Raw genomic sequence first — 9670 nt, forward strand, 5'->3', positions numbered from 1 at the left:
CAGAATCATCACGGAGCATGTGTCTGGGATGCTGAAATCATGGTTCCATTGCTTGGACATATCTGGTGGAGCCTTGCAGTACTCTCCAGGCACATGTGCTCACATCTTCATAGTATGTGCCATGCTACCTAATATGATCCTGCGGAAACAGCTGCAGTAGGGACATAATGGTGAAGACCCTCACAGTCCACTGCAATTGCCAAGGGCACCACAGGCACAGAGGGATTCAGACCACAAACACCATGTGCCAGCCCCAGAAGGCAGATGGAGGCATGCCCAATATGCCCATGCCTTGGCAAAGAGGGAACATATAGCACATACATTGACAGTGTAGGCCCCTATGGACTGACACACTTCTCCACCTGCACACACAGTAAAATGGATGGCACACATACACGACCACCTGTAAATTGTCATGTATAGGTGGTCTACTGTGTGCACCCTATATAGGCAGCCCCCAACTATTGCACACACAACAGTTATTGGTACAAGGTAAGTCAACACCTGAACAGTAACTTAAGCTAACAGCATGTGTTGATGTTGTATGTATAGGTTCCTAGGTACATCAGTAGGTACATGCCTAATTGTCAGAGGCCCTTCATAAGCCTAGCCAAAATATGTCTGCTGTCGCCACCCCATTGTTTAACTAACTGTCCCTCTGTGGAGCAGAACCAATTGCGAGATACCTGGGGTGTAACCACTGTTCCCCACCCACTCTGCAAGGATTCCCTGGTGTGTTAATGAGGGGCTCCATATAATGTAATCAGGGATGTAGTTCCAAAGCATGGGGAGTACCCATGACAGGTATCTGTCACCCCAGCATTCTCCAGTTATGGTTATGGCAAGGTGTAGCACATTACAGTGTGTGGCTCACTGTGACATGAATTCCCATAGCTGGAGCACATCCATTAAGCATCACTTGGACATACCATTAATGATCAACTCCAGAACTCAGCGTTTATTTATTTATTTATTTATTTATTTATTTATTTTATTTTACATTTGTTAACCGGGCTAGTCTGGCTGGATACATGTCCATTTTCAGCAGAGGCCCGAGGAGAAAAGCTCCGCTATAATACTAATTATACAGTTAAAAGAAATTAAAACACTAAATCAATACAGTTAAAACACTAAATCAATACAGTTAAAAGAAACTAAAACACTAAATCAAGTAAACACTCAAACAATAAAAAAGAGAAGTACAAATGAATATATAGTATTGCTGATAGGTGTCTATTTTCTGCAGAGGGTTAAGGAGGGAAACTCCACTGTCATACTAAAAGAAAGGAACAAACATTGTCAAAGAGAGAGATACTATATAATATATAATATACAGTGTTAGCTATGAAAGCAGGTAGTAAAGCAGTTTTCAGTCAGGATTGGAGCATGGGCATAGCCAGTGATTTTGTAAATGATTTCTAATCTGTTTTTTGAAAAGGTAACATGAGCTTAGGGAGGTCAGTTCAGTGGGAAGTTTATTCCAACATGATCCAACAGTATTTGCAAATAAGGAGTCACCTGCTTTATTATGAGATTTGAGAGTAGTTACTAGGAGCTTGTTGGATGAGCGAAGTGTACTAAGATTTTTATAAGGTGTGATTAGGTTGTTCAGTATGGGTGTGTTGGAGGGGTAATGTAGAATTTTAAAAGTCATGACTAGTTGCTGTAGGAGTATTAGGTTTGGAAGTTCTAGCCAGTTAAGTTTCTTTAAGTTAAGACAGTGGTGAGTATGGAAGGAGAGCCAGTTGCAAATCTGGCAATACTATGGTAGGCTAGATTAAGTTTCTGAAGGTTAGTTTTAGAAATGTTGATAAAGGAAGGAGAGGCATACAGTAGTGTAGAGATGAGGTGAGTTTAGCAAGGGATACTCGGGATGTGGCAGTAAGAAAGGGTTTGAGTCTGTAGAGGGCACCTATCTTTTATTTACTGTCTTGATAGTTAAATCAATGTGATGGTCAAAGTTTAGCTGATTGTCTATGGTAACACCTAGCAGTTTTGTGGAATCATCAGGTTTAATGATAGTGCCATTGCAGGACACAATGGAAAAGTGATAGGGGTGGATTTTAGGGTTGGGGTGAAAAGTAGAAGTTTGGTTTTGGGATTTAGGAGGAGACAGATATGTTTAAACCATTTTTCTGCAGCTGTGAAAGCCAATTGGGTAGAGGAGTGGAGTTCAACTGGGGATGGAGCAGAGCAGATGAGAGTAGAATCGTCAGCATACTGTATACAAGTGGATGTAGGGAGGGAAATAGGCAGGTTATTTATGAATATAGAGAAAGTAGGGGACCTAGGATGGACCCTTGTGGGACGCCTATAGTCACTGGGAGTTGAGAGGAAAGATGGCTGTCCCAAAGGACTGCTTGTTTTCTGTTTGTCAAATAGGAGTGAAACCACTGTAGTGCTAGTGAGTCAAGTGACAGGGATTGTAGAGTGTGGAGGAGAAGTTGATGGTTGACCATATCGAATGCTTTCGAGAGGTCTAAGAATAGTGCAGAGGAGAACAGGTTGTTGTTGCGATTTTTGTTGATTATGTCAGTGAAGGAGAGAAGGGCAGTAGAGGTACTGTGGTAGGGCCTGAAACCATGTTGAGAGTCTACAAGCAAGTTGTTATTCAAGAGATGATGTAAGAGTTGATGGTGTATGCAGCGTTCCATTAGTTTGTAGTATACTGGTGATAAAAATTGTAGAACAAACAACTGCTTACACTCGTACAAGGTACGGAACTGTGATAGCAAAAATCCACAAATATGTGCGTTAATCCACTGAAATGTTACATTAATCCACAAGAATGGTACTTTCACTAATTCACCGACAGAGAACATACGAATAAATATCTCCGTAATGAAATACTCTTAAAAACTTGTAAAGAGCAGTAAAAAGTTTAATCACAACCATAAAACGTTAAGCGCTTTCACTCGTATACCACGAGCTTCCTCAGAACAAGTTGCATTTCCTGTCATTCATTTTTAAAACACCAAAATTGGCGCTATAGAGATATTTATTCGTATGTTCTCTGTCGGTGAATTAGTGAAAGTACCATTCTTGTGGATTAACGTAACATTTCAGTGGATTAACGCACATATTTGCGGACATACCATTAATAGGTATCATCCATATGTAAACTAACTGAGTTACACATTTGTTTGCAGTATGGAGAAACAGCTGTAGTACAGTTCACATACTAAACACCATAACACTTGTACATATCCCAGATGCCCCAGTGGTAAAGCCACTGACTGTCTCGTGCATGGGCTGTTACGTAATTCCGATGTCCCAAATAATGGATGTTGGATGCAGGTCATTAGAGCACGTTTAAGCACATGTTAGTGGGTTTTTGTGCCAGCAAGTGCAGGTAAGCGTAGTTTAAACATGACTACACAGATATGCGCAAAACAGGTCTAACCTTTGCTGAATATTGTGCAGATCATGAGCAAAGCTGCCCAGAACCACTGAAATGTGCATTATTTACTCTTGTACTAATAGTGCCTTCTCTGAGAGGTAAAACGACCACTGCCAGGAGTAGAACACGCAACCATGTACACAATCACCTTCCACTAAGCTACCTGAGATGTACCAATGACAGGTGTGTATTGTGGCAGGTTAAAACACAAAAGGGTGGAGTTCAGGAAATAGTATACACCGCCATGTACCCAACGAAAGGTGTGTTTTTTCTCTCTCTCTCTTTCTCTACATATATATATATATATATATATATATATATATATATATATATATATATATATATATAAAATATAGACAGAGAAAGGGTGATAGAGAGATATATGTCGATATATACGGATATACATATATATGCAAATATATAGATAGGTTAACAACATCTACATAACCATGAAGGTACATATAAATAGGATACTACCAAATACCGAATGCTTTACATACCAACACGCGTAATCACAAGGCTTAAAGACCGAAATACCGCAGTACCGGAACACTAGAACCATGAGTACTATTATCATGATGTTAAGGGACATTTAGTTAGTGCTTATGGTGCTGTGGTCCAGGTAAGTAATGTGTTTTAGTGTGTTTTTGATTGCTGTAGTGTGTGTAAGTGTGTATACTGAGTGTGGTGTGTGTTTCCAGGGGACTGTAATGTGTGTGTGTGTGTGTGGGTTTGCTTCGTGTGTCTGTTTGTGCTATCTCGGAGGTAGATTATTACAGTAGGTGTAATGTGGGGAGTGTAGCCACCCACATGGGGTGTGTATGGGGGCATGGCCACCTGGCTATACGTAATGTAGGATGGTTTGTTTGGATGTGATGGGTAGCAGTGTGTCTGTGTGTGCGTGTGTGTGTTCTGTATTTGTGTTAGTTCCGGGAGTTTGACTGTTGTGAGTCTGAGTGTTCAGTATTGTGGGGTTTGGAAGTCTGGGAATGGTAATGTGGTTGTTGGAAGTGTGTGAATTCCTGCATCCATGGGTATGCCATATACAGCGGTTGAAGTCTTCAAATATGTGCACAACATGGACCATAGCAATCACACATTCCGCCACGACCGAATGTTATGAACAAAGGATATGAAGAGTATATATGTCTACACACTATTACAAATACGTGCTATGGACATGAGCTAAAGATAGGGTTACAACCTGTCCCACCTTGCGAGGGGCTGTCCCTCTATGTGCGGTAGTGTCCTGACCAAAATGAGTACAAATACTAATGTCCTACATTCTCGAGACATTTTGCATGTTCCATATTTAATGTAATTGTTGCATAAAATAGTCATCTGTATCTAAAATACCTACATGTAACAAGAAACAGGATAAGCAAGTAAACTGCTACAAGAATATAAGCTTTTATATAGGCATATATGTAAAGTTCTATACTTTGTACTGACTGTGGGTATGTGTCGGCCTCTAAAATCCGATGTGTGTCCTGCAAATGTCCCACTATGGCCATTTGAAAAGGTGGCAACCCAAGCCAAAGAGGTTCAGTCACCAACACAACTCCAATGAGTGCAAATATCTGTGACAGAAATACATGAGACAGCTTTCATGTAGCAACATTTCATTACATACCAATGTATTTCCGAAGGGATTGAAGGACCATCATCACCTGCATGCTATACAGGAACCAATTAACAATGGCTTAATGAATAAGCCTGCACTAACCATAGTATTAGTCTACTAAATGATAGGTCTTCAATTAGGGAAGGAGCCCTCACACACATATGGAATATGTATAAATGCAGTTCCTGCACACCTTCATCTGCTATGTACACCCACCTACATCTCCCCCACACCTGAAACAATTGCAATGCAGACTGTAATAACATCACAAACATCCACTCACTCTATGACATCTGCAGAAGCCTTAACATACCTTGTGAGAGACACACTATAATGGCCCTATGTGAAATCGTTGCTGTTATACAATGGAACAGACGCCGATGTGACAGGGTTTGGTTGCAATAATCCCGTATCAGATGGCTGATATAACAACTACACTCACATGTAGAACTACATCCTCTAGCCGTTACACACAATCCATGGGGGCCATGAAGTTAAAATATCTCTGTGTGTCTCCATATAGCTGTTGCAATTCATCACAAACACAAGCAACACATCCAGGCCGTCTTCCTCGAAGGTAGGGCAAAGAGACAACGCCCAAGTGGAGTATTCAATTATACCCCACTGTTGCCATGTAATTGGCTAATGGAGTAGCTGCACAGCTGATGTGCATGTAATCATCTACTCTGGAACACCAATTGGTGGCAGGATACCACATGTTACTGGTATCTACATATAAAAGGATGGCTTGTCATACATTCAAACCATATGTACATACGAGAAAACCGTTAAAACAGAAAACGAATAGGACTTATATTATCGTTAACTCGGGATACTAATAAGGTATGTAGAACACTCAGTATGTTAGTGTATGTAGTACCTGTTCTGTATTAATTAAAGTGTACGCAATGCATATAGTGAGAAAAGGTATTATGTAGTGATGTATTGTTGAGCATAGTAACGCTCGTAGAAATTGTGTGTACTGCTGTGGGCCACAAGGTAAACATCTCATACACCACAAGGGATGCTACATAAGGACTTTAAACACAACAATTCCACTCCAGCCGCTGTCAGTGGCAGGGTTTGTCCAACAAGTACGTGCCAGAACAGGGGATAGTATATGTTGATATACTGTAACAGTAGGCATATGTATGGGCGTATAACTGAGAATAACATGTCTAAGGTGGTCCTGCTGTGCAATTATGATTTGCATTGTGGGATATTGTGGCAAAAATGTGAAATGTACAGTATTGTAGGTAGATATGTCTAACATTTTACATAGCATTACTGTTATATTATGCAAACATCAGGTATGTCTATTGGCATGTACAATACACAATAACAGGATACATATGACTTGTAGTCACCAGACAAGTGTATCAGCATGATAGCTAATTGAAATGGAAGAGCTAGTCAATTATCCACAAAGGACATGTAATAGCTTCATAGGTTCATAGTTAGGTACTATGCTGTCTGGCCAAGTCCATTCGTAAGCCTAACTACAGTGTTTTCACTTGCGGCACCTCCCTAGGTTAGTGTCCTGTGCCTGTGAATAGCAGAGCCATTTGTTTCCTATGCCTCTGTACAGCAGAGCCACTGCAGTGATCCCTGGTGTACATGTCTGCCTCCCATCCACCCATCATGGTATCTCTTGAAGAGTGCTAGTGAGGGTCCCTGCCTGATGTACATAGGAATCATGTTCCAAAGCATGGTGAGTGTCCGGGTCAGGAATGTATCCCTCCAGCACGTCCTAGTCATTGTTGCATTTAGGTACATATCCCAGAGCATGTGGCTCTCAGTGGCTTTTGCTTATGTGGAGTATATCCATCAATATTGTTTGGGACATGGGCCTTGTATGTTCAGCAAAGATCACCTGTGAGTATGCGGTATGCAAATGAGTACAGTTGGGGTTTCTGTAGTTGGGATGCATACATCATCCTTTGGAGGTCAGTATTCCTCTTGTTGTGGTAATGTTGTGGTATTTAAAGCCATTGCTGTTGTTTTGTAAGGTACATCCCAAATGGGGTGTTGTACCCTTTAAAGTGTTTCATAAGTCATGAGTAGAGAGGCACAATGGCTGCCTTTGTTCTGGCTACAAACCCATTAGAGATTAGGATGGCCACGTAGAAGGATATCCACACTACATTGGTAATATGGTTATCAAAAGAATGGATGCTATCTACTTGGGTTCTAAGATCCCTTATTATGTCTTATGACCTCACCACCTATGTGACAGTTCGCAGGTGATTGGTGTAATCCAAAGGGGATGTGTATGCACCTTGTGGCATGCAGCTTGAGGCCATGTCATTGACATCAGGTATCCGTCCCAGTGACACCCTTATGGAGGGTGTCTGTATCAGCTGGTGAATCAATCATGGCCCCTAGTTTGCAGTCATCTGCAAACCTATTCAGGGTAAGTCCTTCTGTGCTAGCCTGTACCTCAGAGAAGCATATACCGAACATGAGGGGCCCTATGACTGAGGACTGGGGGATGCCAATTGTAACTGATTTACAGTAGGAACTAGGGTATGCTACCCTCACTGTGTGGGTTATGTCCGTGAGCCACTTTGCATAACATCTCATGTTGTAGGGGTTGATGTGCAGGTGGATGTGTATGTTGACAATACCATAATGGGGAACGGTGTTGAAAGCCTTTGAGAGGTCAAGGTAGGCTGTGTGGACCTCCTTACCCTCATCTACTGCCTTGGTAACTGTCTCAAAGGACTCCACCAGGTTTAGGAGGCATGGTCTGGCCCTAACAAATCCAAACTGAGTGGGATCAAAGGTTTGGAGGCCACCAATGTCTCTGTGAATGAGATCCATGATGATGTGTTCCATAGCCTTGCAGAACAGTCTAGTCAGGCGTATAGGGCAATAGTTTCCCTGGTCCATTGTGGTGCTACCTTTGTGGAGTGTGATAACTGTTGCTGTGCACCATTCAGGGGCCACAATGCCTGATGCAAGGCTATTAGTGAATATGGTGCCCAAGTGGGGAGCCATTTTGTTCTGGTTTGTGGAAATTGTAGCCTGGGATGTTGTACGGTCACATGGATGCTGTGCTCCTGGCTTTAGAGAGTGCAGCTTTGAACTGCGTAGTTGTGATCACAGGGACTCTGCATTGTTCCTGTATAGATATGGGCCCTTTAGGGTGTGAGTGGGGTGTGAAGTTAGCACTGAACCTACTGCCAGGATGTTGCCAATATCAGTCGGTTCTGTAATGTTTGTGCCTAACTGCTGTATATCAGAGCAGATGTGGGTATCGCCATCGAGAGTAGTGACATACCTCTAGAATGCTTTGTGGTAGTCCTTGGAATTAGTCAAAGTAATGTTTACGTAGCTAGCTTTGGAGGATGTGATAAGGGATCTCAGATTCCTACTGAGGCTGACCAGGGAGCTCCTCCACTCATGGGAATGTACTCTACTTTGCAACAGTCTCCTCCTTCTGTTGTACATTATGTCCATGGCAGTGGACCACTAGAGTGGCGTCCGTCTTCTGGTGGGTACCGTCATGGCTCTGTTTGGGATAGCATGATCCATGCAGTCATGTAAGTGCTAATTAAGTGCAGTTGTGTATGATTCAGCGGTTGTAACTGTATTGTCCATCTGCACGGGGTGTCATGACGTTTACTACTGCTGTCATAAGAAGCCTGAAGTTGGTTTTGTAGAAATATTGTACTGTGTTTTCTGTAAAAGGTGTGGTGCTGGGATGTGGATAACAAGGGTGATTAGTGTACGTTCAGATCTGACCAACAAGGAGATAACCCCAGGTGTGGAACACCAGTCACACATGTTGGTAATAACCAGGTCTAGGATATTGTTGGCTCTGGTGGTGGTGTGGATAGGTTGATCCAGGTGATTGGAGGTTATGAATCCCAGAAAGCATTGGCCCAATGTGTTGGTACATGAGTAGGTATCCCAGTTAATGGTGGGGTAGTGTCAGTCACACATCAGTAGTTTCTGTTTGAACCTTACTTTCCAGTACACCAAGAAGTGAGGACCGTTAACCTTGGGGCATGGTGTGGAATCTGTAGCAAGCTACAATCTGTATAGCAGTTATGGCCAGAGTTAGTTGCACTTGGATTACCTCTGATGCATTGTGCTAAGCAACCAGCCTGGAGGTGTGGATATCCTTGGAAAATATGGACACACCTCCGCCGTGGGTGTTCCGGTCCTGGTTACATGACTGAAAGGTGTGGTATGAGTAATAGCCTGGTAGTGCAGGGGTGCTCTCAGGAGCCTAGAAGCAGGTCCCAGTCACTGCACAGATATCGAAGTGGTCCATTACAAGGAGAGCCTCAGGTGAGTGCATTTGAGATGAAGATTTCAAGCCCTGAGTAGCATTACCCTCAGGTTTTGCTTGCCTGTTCCTGTTAGGGTGGTGAATATGTTATTTGAACCGTGCCTAAAACAGGCACTATAGGAGCAGCAAGAGCCTTAGCTGTTATCCGTAATCCCAGGGCTGACAGGTGCAGGCCATCTGTGCCAAAGCATCGTGTTCTGTCGACCATGTCACTCAAAGCAGACAGATACTGGATATCCTTGGAATGACACCAGAAGCATAGCCAATTGTTGAAGTAAATAATTCAGTCCTTGTACTGTGTTATCAATCTGGACGATGGCTGAATGCTTCTCACGGCTAGGGTAAT

Source organism: Protopterus annectens, chromosome 14.part0, assembly GCF_019279795.1.
Source record: "Protopterus annectens isolate FY-2018-M chromosome 14.part0, PAN1.0, whole genome shotgun sequence".
In the NCBI taxonomy this organism is placed as follows: Eukaryota; Metazoa; Chordata; order Ceratodontiformes; family Protopteridae; genus Protopterus; species Protopterus annectens.